A 12596-nucleotide genomic window follows, 5' to 3' on the forward strand; every position below is an offset into this window, starting at 1 on the left:
TTCCATCCATGTAGCACGGCTACTGCGATAAAATGTTATAAATGATTCTCGGGGTCTTCCCTTCCTGAGTATATCGAAAGGTGCTGCAGGTCAAACCCTGGTTGCACTGGTCGCCTTTGGAGTTCTTCAAATAGAGGGAACCCTTTCAAGGGAGTTACCTTTGGTATCATCATTACCTGTTTCTGTTCTAGCACCTCTTCTATGAGGCGTTTAATGTCGGACACGCTGAGTGTTTCCTGCTTCCTTTCATTTTGGCAAAGAGATGGGTCATGAGGCACTCCTGAGTAAGTGCTTTCTGTTGTCTCTCTACACGTGAGAGCTTTCTTCGCCCTCCTATTATTTTTCCTTTTCTAGTCCGTTACTTCTGGGACTTGACTATTCAGCCCTGGAGTTCTGATTCCTATCCCCTGCCGAGGGGCTCTTGAAGGGTTGTCTTGGGATCTCCTATGTTCCATCCTTGTATCGATTTGTCCCATGTGGGGAATGTGAATGTCCGGCCTTAGTTCACGTAACAAAGTAATGACTTCCTATAGTCTTCTCATATTCTCCTCATTGGACATTTTGAGTTTGTCATTCTGTTTCTTCAACTCCTCAAAATTCTTCTGCAATAGTTCATAATCTGAGAGTAAGACCGTGGGTGGAGCTATTCTTGAAGTCCCCACGAGGTTTCCATTGAGAGTTGAAGATTATCCAAATGAGCGTGGTTCCTGACTAGCGGGCACTGCATGGGGGACTTGTTCCTCTTGCCCTGTCACGTATCTCCTCAATCCAGTTATGGGTGCTTCTCCTTGTTCTGAATGCTCCATACCCCCCCAGTCCAGTGGTATGGTTGCATTCGAGCACATGAAAGTTCCCGAAAAGTTCTAGTACTGTAGAGTGCACCTAGTGGGAGCTTTTCGTGGTTCCCGTCCTGGTACGAACGTGCCTTCGGGTGGGGTCAGGCGGGTTCGCCCAACTGGTTGATCTTGTCCCTCTCGGCATTTTGTGTTGAAATTGGCTTTTTGTTGCGTTTCCCACCGACGACGCCAAATTGTTGTTGCCAAAATACAATAATTAAAATTTGTGATGTGGGGTCCACTAGAGCTTGTTGTCGGGTGAGGTTAGGTTGCCGTAAAAGATGTCGCCTCAAGAATGCTCGCCGCTGGGAATGCTCGCTGCAAGGATTCGCCACTAGCTCTTGCCACAAGCTTTCGCCACTAGCTCTTACCACAAGCTCTCGCCACTAGCTTCGCCATAAGCTTTGCCACTAACTTCGCCACAAGCTTCACCACTAGCTTCGCCATAAGGTTTCGCAACAAACTTCGCCACTTGCTTCGCCACAAGCTTCGCCACTAGCTTTGCCACAAGGCTTCGCTACAAGGTTTCGCCACAAACTTCGCCACTAGCTTCGCCACAAGGCTTTGCCACAAGCTTCGCCCCTAGCTTCACCACAAAGTTTCGCTATAAGTTTCGCCACTAGCTTCGCCTCTAGGTTCACTGTAAGACTTTGCCCTCGCCGCTAGGTTCGCTGCAAGACTTTGCCCTCGCCGCTAGGTTCGTCGCAGGACTTTGCCCTCGCCACTAGGTTGGCTACAGGACTTTGCCCTCACCGCTAGGTTCGCCGCAAGACTTTACCCTCGCTGCTAGATTCGCCGCAAGACTTTGACCCTGTTGATGATCAAAAAAAAGGTTAGAGGGCTCGCGGGAATCTTCCCCCGCGAAGACCCTCCGATGCCAAAGTCAGTCTCAGATCCCAATGACTGTTCACGAAAATAGTAAAAGTGTATTCAAAGTGTCTCGATTTTACCGAAGTTGGAAGTCCTCATTAATGTCCTGTAGCTGGATATTTATAAGGCACGATTCTCAAGGGTGGCTGGTGTTGACACGTGGCGTTTGATAGATAGGGACAACTTCAACGAAGAAGGAGGATCACCATGAACCTGTCGTGAGGTAACTTGCGGTAGGGTGCCGCGAGGCTGGCCCTCGCAACCAGCCAACAAATGGTTGCAAGGCTGAGCCTTGCGGCCAACCAATAAGAGGCCGCAAGGTTGGCAACCATGCGGCAAGCTTTTGGGGGGCCGCAAGGCTGAGCCTTGCGGCCTACCATTAAGCGGCCGCAAGGCATCAGCCTTGCCGCCTGCCTTTGTGGGGCCACGACCCTCGCGGCAACATGCCGCAAGGCCGCTTGCGGCAATTAGCCGCAAGCAATCTTGCGATAGCCCATGCCGCGAGGCCCATCCTCGCGGCAGGTTGCCGCAATGCTGGCGGCAATTTGCAGCCAGTCTTTTCTTTTTATCATTATTTTTTTATTTTTTATCCCCTCATTTTTTCATGGCACAACAATTTTAAAATTTATATTAGATTATTTATTAAATTTTTTAAAATACATTAAAAAACATATGGGTTATTTTGTTTTATTTGTTAGGATGTCGATAAATTTATTTAGAGAGAAAGATAAATTTATTCAAACAATTTTAAGTAAAAAAATCACATGACTTCTTTTTAGTGAGTTTTCAAATAAATTTAACAAATATAATAGAAAACACTTTTATCTAAAATAATTTTTATATCTCACTTTTTTTATCTCATATTTTGATTAATAAACACTATCATAGTAAATAATATAATGACAGTTTATTTAAAATTATAATTACAAAATTACTAAAAGAAACAAAAAGTAAAACTTACTCTTAGAATTATCGTCTTTGCGCAGTCATCCGCCACTCATGTCCTCAATTTCAATAAAGGAAATAAATTACAAGCGAGTCTTTGGCCCTTGCCTAAATCTAATATCAAACTCGTGATTTACTAATACTAATCTTAGCATGTCACTTGACCTATGTTTTGGGGCAAAAGTAAAACTACCTCTTGATAATATGTGATATGATAGAAGACTTTGCTTCAAATATATGAAATATACATTTTTTTTTAATGATTATATATTTAGAGTAGTGGAAATAGAGAAAGTAAAATAAAATATTATGCATATGTCTATATATTTATGTTTTTGGGAAAGATTAAGATTTGGTATATTATTATTGTATGTCAATGAATATATTTAAATTTCGGATTCAACTTTTAAGTTTAGCTACAGTATTAATTAATTTAAATTTGGTTCCAATTTTGAATGGTTGTTATATTTTTATTAATTAAAATTATTAAATACAAACATGGCAATAGGAGGTTAGATTAAGTGACTGCCACGTCAAATTAAAAATATGGACTTAACATAGATAAATAATTAAATACAAAATATATAAATAAATTTTTAACGAGTCATACAAGCATATATATATATTTATATTTATAAACCAACATGGGATAATTTTGTTATCAATACGATGCAGAACAGTATTGTAAGTTGTTGCGCAAACAAAGAGCAACCCAAACACATACACACTTTGAATCATTGAAAAATACATTTCCTAACATTCAACAGAGTCGAAATTGAAAAACCAATCATACACTGCAAAAAAATACGAATAAAATTGAAAGCGGAACCAACACGAGAGATTTACCGTGGTTTATCCAAAAGGGCTACGTCTACACTGAGCTCCGGCAAAGGAGAGCTCACTGCATTATCGGAGTTAAAAATAGGATTTATAAACACACTGAATACAAGCCTCACAATCACTCTTATTTACAAAGACTGATTCTCAATAAAAAAACGCCTCAAAATCATAACAAGAAATAGATCAGAGGCATACCCTATTCGAACTAAAGAGAAGACCAGAAGGAGCCGAAGAGAGTTTGAATCAAGAATGAGAAAGACCCCTCAAGCCCTAGCATTTATTCACTCTCTCTCTCTCTCTCATATGTCAATTACACATCCCAATGCATAGTAAATAAATAGGGATCGCACGACGCATTTGAAGGGCTTGGATTGAACCAGATAAAAGGCAGCATCGATGGTCCAGATTGCACAAGGACGAGACAAGAAGCATGATCGAGATGAAAGACGCCCGGGAGGTTACCAAGCTACCCCCCACTGCCACGTGGCAGTGGTTGCAACTGACCCTCCTGCCCGGGTCCTTTAGTAAAAACGATGTCGTTGTGTGCTTCACAGCCAACAATCTCCACCTTGAAGCATCAACGATACAAGGGATCAAACACCAATAAGTGCAGCAAACTCCTACCCTTACCTTCATTGCTCTTGTTGGTTTGGGTTAACCAACTTCAACATGCAGTAAGCCTAAGCAGTGCTTGAACTTAGTTGCAGTTACTACCTTTATCCCAATATCAGCTGGATTTTCCTCTGTAGATACTTTAAGGATTACAACAGTTCCAGTATTTCCCAAATTTCTCACAAAATGAAACTTCACATCAACATGTTTAGTTCTTTCATGATAAACAAGATTCTTACATAAATGAATTGCACTCTAGCTGTCAGAGAATACCTTGACCTTACCTTATAGAAGATTGATTTCCCTCAAGAGACCTTGAAGCCAGATGGCTTCCTTGAAAGCATCAGTGACCGCCACAAACTCAGCTTCAGTGGAAGACAAAGCAATAAAAGGCTGCAACTGAGACTTCCAACTAAAATAGTTGCCACCCAATGTGAAGAAATATGCTGTGGTGGACTTACGGGAGTCTCTATCTCTTACAAAATCTGAATCTACATACCCTACTAGGTCAACTGTATCATTTCTTTTCTCAAAGTTTAAGCCAACATGTAAGGAACCATTAATGTATTTTAATACATATTTTAAAGCTTCCTAGTGAATTTTTCCAGGATTGGACATAAACCTACTTAGTAGGGATATTGAATATGCTAGGTCTGGCCTAGTGCTTATCATAGAATACATTATGGTCCCTATTACATTTGCATATGGTATATTTTCCATTTTTAGAGATTCTAATTCAGATGATGGACACTAAGTTTTAGATAATATAAAATGTCCAGCTAAGGGAACACTGACAATTTTACATTCAGCCATACCAAATTTTTGAACTGTTTTAAGAAGGTAATCATGTTGGTGTATTTTCAGTTTTCTTTTACTTCTATCTCTTTCTACTATCATCCCTAGGATTTTCTTAGCTGGTCCTAGGTCCTTCATGTCAAAGTTAGTGTTTAACAGTGACTTTAACTCACAGATCTTTGCCTTGGTCTTGCTAATAATCAAGATATCATCAACATACAGCAAAAGATAAACAGGAACATCAGATAGAATGTAGTAAAAGCAACTATTATATTTACTTCGATTAAAACCAATCTTAACAGCAAAATTGTCAAACTTTTTATACCATTGCTTAGGAGATTGTTTTAATCTATACAATGATTTTTTGAGCAAGCAGACATGATCAGGGTGATTTTTATAAATGTACCCAGCAGGTTGTTCCATGTAGATTATCTCATTTATGTCTCCATGTAAAAAGGAAGTTTTGACATCCATTTGTTCAAGTTCTAAGTCAAATTGCACTACAACAGCAAGCATTATACGTATGGTTTTGAATTTAACTACTGGTGAAAAGATTTCAGTGTAGTCTATTCATTCTCTTTGAGAAAAACCTTTAGCTACAAGTCTTGCTTTAAATCTTAGAGGATCAGATGGAGACATCCCTTATTTAATCTTAAACAACCATTTACATTTAATTAACTTCTGCTTATCAGGTCTTGGAATTAGTTTCCAAGTCTCATTAACCTTTAACGAGGTCATCTCATCATCCATAGCCTGTTTCCACTTAATGCTGTCATGGGAGCTGACAGCCTCCTCATAGCAGGTAGGCTCACTACTCCTCATTTTCATTCTGGCAATTAAAGCACATAATACTAGGTCTGAATATGCATATCTAACAGGATCACTTCGGGTCATCTAACTGATAGCCTCCTCTTAGGTCTTGTTGAGGGGAGTCATACCCCTCAACCTCTAGGTCATCTAGCTGAGCCTCATGATCACTTTCTTGATCAGAGATTTCTTCTTGGTTTAAGGGCTCATCAAAGGTGCGAGGGTCATTTGGGGATGGAACAGCAAGAGAGTCCTGTTGCTCGACCCCAATTTGGGTGCTACCACCTAAAACAATCTCACTAGGGTCGCTAGGTGTTGAGTTATCTTCATTATTGTCTGATTTGCATGGGAAATTTGATTCATTAAATTTTACATCTCGGCTAATAATGATTTTAACTCCACCTGAAGTTTTGTCCCATAATCTATAACCCTTGGTTCCCTCTTGATATCCCACAAAAACACATTTAATAGCCCTAGGTTTTAACTTTCCAACTGATTGATAGGCATAGGCCTCACAACCAAACACCCTTAGGTAGTCTAAGTTCAGTTTTCTCCCAGTCAATTGCTCTCCAAGATACTTAAAATTTATGATAGTAGAGGGGCTCCTATTTACTAGGTGAGCAGCTATAGACAGGGCTTCTCCCCAAAAAATTTTAGGCATTTTAGTAGTAAACAAAAGGCATCTAACCTTCTCTAAGAGGGTTCTATTCATCCTCTCAGCAACCCCATTTTGCTGAGGGATGTTTCTTACTGTTTTATGCCTAAGGATACCATGAGTTTTACACAATTCATCAAAATCTCTATTACAAAATTCCAATCCATTATCAGCTATTAGAGTTTTGATCTTTCTATCAGTTTGGTTTTCAATCAAGATTTTCCATGATCTGAATTTTTCTAGAGTTTGACCCTTAGATTTCATTAAAAATATCCATACCTTCCTAGAAAAATCATCAATTATGGACAAGAAGTACCTGTTACCGCCATGGGAAGGAACTTGGGAGGGACCCCAAAGGTCTACGTGCAGATACTCTAGGCATACCTTCGCCAGGTGAGTCCCCCTTGGAAAGCTCAGCCTGTGTTGCTTGCCTAGGGTACATAGCTCACAGAAGCCTAAGGCATTTGCAAACACTGAACCAAGGTACCCTTGGTTGGATAGTGCCTGTAGTCCTTTCTGACTCATATGGCCAAGTCTCAAGTGCCACAAATATGTTCTATCAGATTTAACCATGCATGTAAATGGAATATAACAGTAACCATTCAACACATATAAGCTATGTTTCTTTATTCCAGAGAGAATAAGGTCATCATTCTTAAACACATGCAGAAAACCATTTTCAGCTTTATATGAAAACCCTAGTTCATCTAAGGTGCCAAGAGAAATCAAGTTTCGTTTTAGTCTAGATGCATATCTTATATCAATTAACATTCTAATTTTGTTATCATGTAATTTCAGAGAGATGTCACCTATCCTTTAATTTTGCATGAATGATTATTTCCCATAAAAATAGTGCCAGTTTCTTTAGTGCTAAAGTTTTGAAACCAATCTAAGTTTGGACACATGTGAAAAGAGCATCCAAAATCCATAATCCATTCATTTACAGTAGATGTACAAGAGATATTTAAAACTTCAGCTAAGGAGTTTGAGTTACTGGCAGCTATTGTCACATTCCCACCCTATTTCTGTTTCTTAATGAAATCTGTAATGCCCTGCTTTCCCGGGCGCGTTATGACTTGGGACAATTCCGGGACAATAATTTTTTTTCTTTCAAACATTAATGCTACACCACATCATTCCTCGAAATCATCCCAGAATTCCCATTTGTTTATCTCGAAAGAGAATCATTTTACACATTAAATGCGAAAGCAATTATCGAAACCTGATATCTTAACATTAATTGTAAATAAATTAACCATCAACATTCCTCAAAACGTTCAGAATTCAAAGTAGTAGAACCTAAATACATGGGCTATATTACGTACATTTCATTCTTTATGCACTCTGCTAAGTGCCATTTCATGCCTCATTTATCCTCGTATCTGCTACACTCTCCATCTGGAACGTTTGAATATTCTTGGGGCAAAACCCAAGTTGGATGATGAATAATCTAAGTAGGGGTATATAATGCTATGTCATGTGTGTATGCAATGTCTTTCCTCGTAGGTGTCAACTACACCCCTCATGCTACTTACCATTTTTGCGGCCACCTCTTTCGAAGTCGGGGTGTATGGGTGCACCCTTGGCAAAGCAGCGATGCCAGTTCGTACTCCCTACGGCCTCAAATACGTGTGATCAATGATATCAACGTGTGTTTATGCATTTGATAATCACGTCATGTATGCAGTCTACATGATGGATACATATCAGAGTATGTCAATATGATGAAAATATTTATGAGGAACATAAATCACTTACAACCCAAGCATTTTTCATAAACTAACTTTAATTAGGGAGTACCACTTACCTTCTTAAGCTTATCGAGCTACCTCGATATCAGTGTCTTGTCTCGTGCATTGCCTCGATTTGCATGCCAATCTCAAAATTCAACAAGCCACTTCAACTTAAGCCTCAAAACATCCTAATCACCATAATTATTTAAATAAACATGAAAACCTATTTTTCCATAATTTCTGAAATTTTCTTTAATTTTCTCTCTATTCTTCCTAATTTTTCCCAATAAATCCTAACTAAATATTTCTAAAATATTTTCTCAAATATTCTTCTACGAAAATTCATAAAATAATATTTTTGAATTTTTAAAATTTTCTAGGGAATTTTACTTACCTTGATTTAGCTTTTCTAGCTTCCTCGGTATGAGTGCCATATTCCCGAAACGCGTGTCTGGGCCGTTTTCTCGCCAAAATCTCGCAGATATTACCAAAACATAATTTTTTATTTTTCGGGATTTTCCAAAATTTTTCCCATCATTTTCTTATATTTTCTTCTATTTTTTTCTTTCATTTTCCTTTTCTTTCTTTTTCTTTTCTTTTTTTTCTTTTTTTCCCTCCTTCTTCTTCCCCCCCCCCCCCCCATTTGCTCCTGCAACTCCCTTTTTATTTCAATTTCCTTTTCTTTTTTTTTTCTTTTCTTTCTTCTTCTTCTTCTTCTTCTTCTTCTTCCTTCTCTTCTCTCCCTTCTGCACGAACAGCCCCTGCCATGCGTGTACCAGCTGTCGCCGCCCACGAGCCAGCTAGTGTTGCCACCGTGAGCTGCTGCCTCGACCAACCTCGCCATCGCCGGTTCTGCCGCACCACTGTTGGCAGCCGCACGCAGCCGCCGTTGTCCGCGGTTGCTGCTGCCTTGTTGCAGTAGCTTGCGGCCATGGCCGCCGCCACTGTGCGGCCGACTTTGGCCACCTTTTGGTCACTCCGGCTGACACTCCAGCCTCCCGAGCTGCCTTACCTTGCTGGACGTCACTGCTTCGCTTGGTGGTTGCCGCTACCCCGTTCAGTTTTGTTGGGAGCTTGCGGCCATAGTTGCCGTAAGATATTCCAGCCCACCTCGGTTGCTTTCGGTTATCGTTACAGCTGCCTTGGGCCTCCAGCATCGCCTCCATGCTTCTCCCTCAATCATCTAGTCGCTTGGTCGCTGCCTTCGCCATCCATGTTGCTGCAACTCTTGGCAACAGGCTTTCATTCATGGCTGCTTTCTTCCTTTCCATTTCTTTCTTGCATTTGCTCTTCAAATGATCCCCTATTTATAGGAAACGCTCGGCCGCCCTTGACTGCCCAGCCACTCCTCGAGCCATCCCTCATTACGTGCAAATCTCAATTTTGCAGAGCTGAGATTGTAAAGATGATGTGCAGGGCATGGCCTCCACGGACGCCCACATAAATACACTATATATATAATTACATATATTATATTATAAAAATTATATTTTTAAATTCCTTTTTAACCCTAAATTTATTGGAATAATTCCCTAATTACAATAATATCCTCAAACACTGAATTAATTGGCATTACGATATCGAAAACACAAAATTAATAACTTGAAACTTAGTTAAAAATGACGATTTTGCCCCAGTATCCTTACCGGGTTGACGATTCATCTCGAAATCACTGAAGAGTTGATCCTTATGGAAAACCGGAGCCATCCTAGGGTTTCGTTAATTTTTCGGGCGTCTCCTACAACAATTTGGTTTTTCAACTTAAATGGGAGCTGTATTTTAGCTGTACCAAAAATCGTTCCTGATCTAATTTCTTTCGATACCATAAATTTTAACTCAAAACACATATCGAGACTCTATCATTTTTCTTAGACAATTTCACTCCGAGGCATTCCCTGTAGTTGATTCGATACCTGAAATTGCTATAAAATCAATTTTTCAATATTCTAAACCTATCGAAATTACGTGGCAGCCTCATACGAACATGGGGTATTACAAAATCATAACAGTATTTTTTGATATGACCCTTTTTTCCACAGTAGTAACATTTCCATTTAGACTGTTTTTGTTTTCCCTTCTTTCCATTTTGTTTTCCCTTATGCCCTGTACCCCCATTATGATTGTTGTTAGGACTACTTTGACCCTTTTCAAATTTTTCCTTTTCAAATAAGTTGTTACCAAGTTTTTTAGAAGTATGAAGTTCTAATTCCCTAGCCTTGATACCATAAATTACAAGTTCTAATGTAGGCATAATACTAGTGTACTGTAAAGCATGTTTAACTACATTGTAATCATCAGGTAATGAGTTTAATAATATCATTGCCTCACTAGTATCACCTAAGGCTTGGTCAGTTCCTCTTAATATTACTGTAAGTTTAGTAAATTCATCTATATTATCACCTATAGATTTTGATGCATTCATTTTAAAATTACATTAAATAGCATACATTTCAAATAAACTAAGTTCTTTGCATTCATTTTAAAATTGAATAGCATATCTTTCAAATAAACTAAGTTAGGAGCAAAAATAACAGCATACAAAGATTCAAGCCTATTCCGTAAATCAAGGGGGTTAGTCATACCGTCTACCTTTCTGATAACAGTATCCCCCAAATGGAGAAATATCAAGTTGAATGCCTCCTCCCTTATCTCATCGGTCCTGGCTAATTGCTCAGTGGACCATTTTCTGTCATCCAATTCAAGTGCAATATAAGCACTTTATGATGAGAGAGTAATACTCTCATCTTCTTTTTCCAACTACCGAAATCTCTTTTTTCATCAAATGTTTCGATTTCAAATCGAGTTGTTGTCATCTTCGCCTTGCACGAAGGTAACCTAGTGAAACCCTAGACACTGACAAAAACACACAGTAAACACCCGCTGACCATGAATTTTCAGGAAAAAACCCTAGAGGCTCAAAAAGAATTAACCAGGCGACTAACAACCCTAAACCGACTCTGAGTGGATTAGAAAATAATCAAGGACTCACACAGTGCGCATCAAAGAAATGGCTCCGATACCGCTTGTTGTGCAAACAGAGAGCAACCTAAACACATACACATACTTTGAATCACTGAAAAATACATTTTCTAACATTCAACAGAGTCGAAATTAAAAAACCAATCATACACTGCAAACAAATACGAATAAAATGGAAAGTGGAACCAACATGAGAGATTTACCGTGGTTCACTCGAAAGGGCTACGTCCACGTTGAGCTCCGACAAATGAGAGCTCACTGCACTATCGGAGTTAAAAATAGGGTTTACAAACACACTGAATACAAGCCTCGCAATCACTCTTATTTACAAAGACTTATTCCCAATCAAAAATGCCTCAAAATCATAATAAGAAATAGATCAGAGACTTACCCTATTCGAACTAGAGAGAAGACCAGAAGGAGCCGAAGAGAGTCTGAATCAAGAATGAGAAAGACCCCTCAAGCCCTAGCGTCTATTCACTCTCTCTCTCTCTCTCTCTCTCTCTCTCTCTCTCGAATCTGTCAATTACACATCCCGATGCATAGTAAATAAATAGGGGTTGCACGATGCATTTGAAGGGCTTGGATTGCACCAGATAAAAGGCAGCATCGATAATCCAAATTGCACAAGGACGAGACAAGGAGCACGATCGAGATGAAGGACGCCCGAGTAGTTACAGCTGACCCTCCTGCCTGGGTCCTTTAGTAAAAACGGTGTCGTTGTGTGCTTCACAGCTAACATGAGTTGAACAAGAGAGGTTATTGGTAAGTTGAATGATGTGGCCAAGAATTTAATAAAACCAATCACCAAACCTAATCAATATTTAATAGTTTTTATTAATGAAAGAGTATCAACAATTTAGAATTAAAATTATATTAAATTTGACTTGGAGATAAAAAAAAAAATAGTTGTTATTATTTTCAAAATTAAAGTTAAATTTAAAATTTAAAAGTAAAAGTTTAATTTTTGACAATTTACCCTAAACTTCATAATTTTACTTTTAACTGATCACACTCCTAGACAAATCAATTGTTTTTTAATTTTTAGATATATTAGAACATACTTGATGGCTGGAAACATTGGCCTTGAATCACTAGAACCAAAAAATTGGAAAAAAATAGATGAAATTGCCCCCCAAAAATGAAAAAGCTAGAGATAGTTTGGGAATAATAATGAGAATAAATACTTATTTCGGATGAGAGATCCTCGTCCTTTTATAATTATCCAAACATAATCTTTCACTTTAGCATAAGATCTCTTTTTTTGGATAACATTTAGGAATAGGTATCATAAAAGAACACAGAGGGATCAAAATTAACTTAACGTACCATCTTCCTAAGATTTATGAAAACAAGTTTATCCCAAATTTACTTAGACTCGAGTTGGACTGCTAGATTTCAATGATAATCTTGGTTAAAGTATGAATCCTAATTCTGATTGGTTTGTTTGTGAGTTTGAAAAAGTCCTTCCATTTAAGCTAAAGAAAGCCTCTATAAAATACCAAAACTGAGCCAAACTCAACC

Source organism: Diospyros lotus, chromosome 15 (genome assembly GCF_014633365.1).
Source record: "Diospyros lotus cultivar Yz01 chromosome 15, ASM1463336v1, whole genome shotgun sequence".
NCBI classification, from domain to species: domain Eukaryota; kingdom Viridiplantae; phylum Streptophyta; class Magnoliopsida; order Ericales; family Ebenaceae; genus Diospyros; species Diospyros lotus.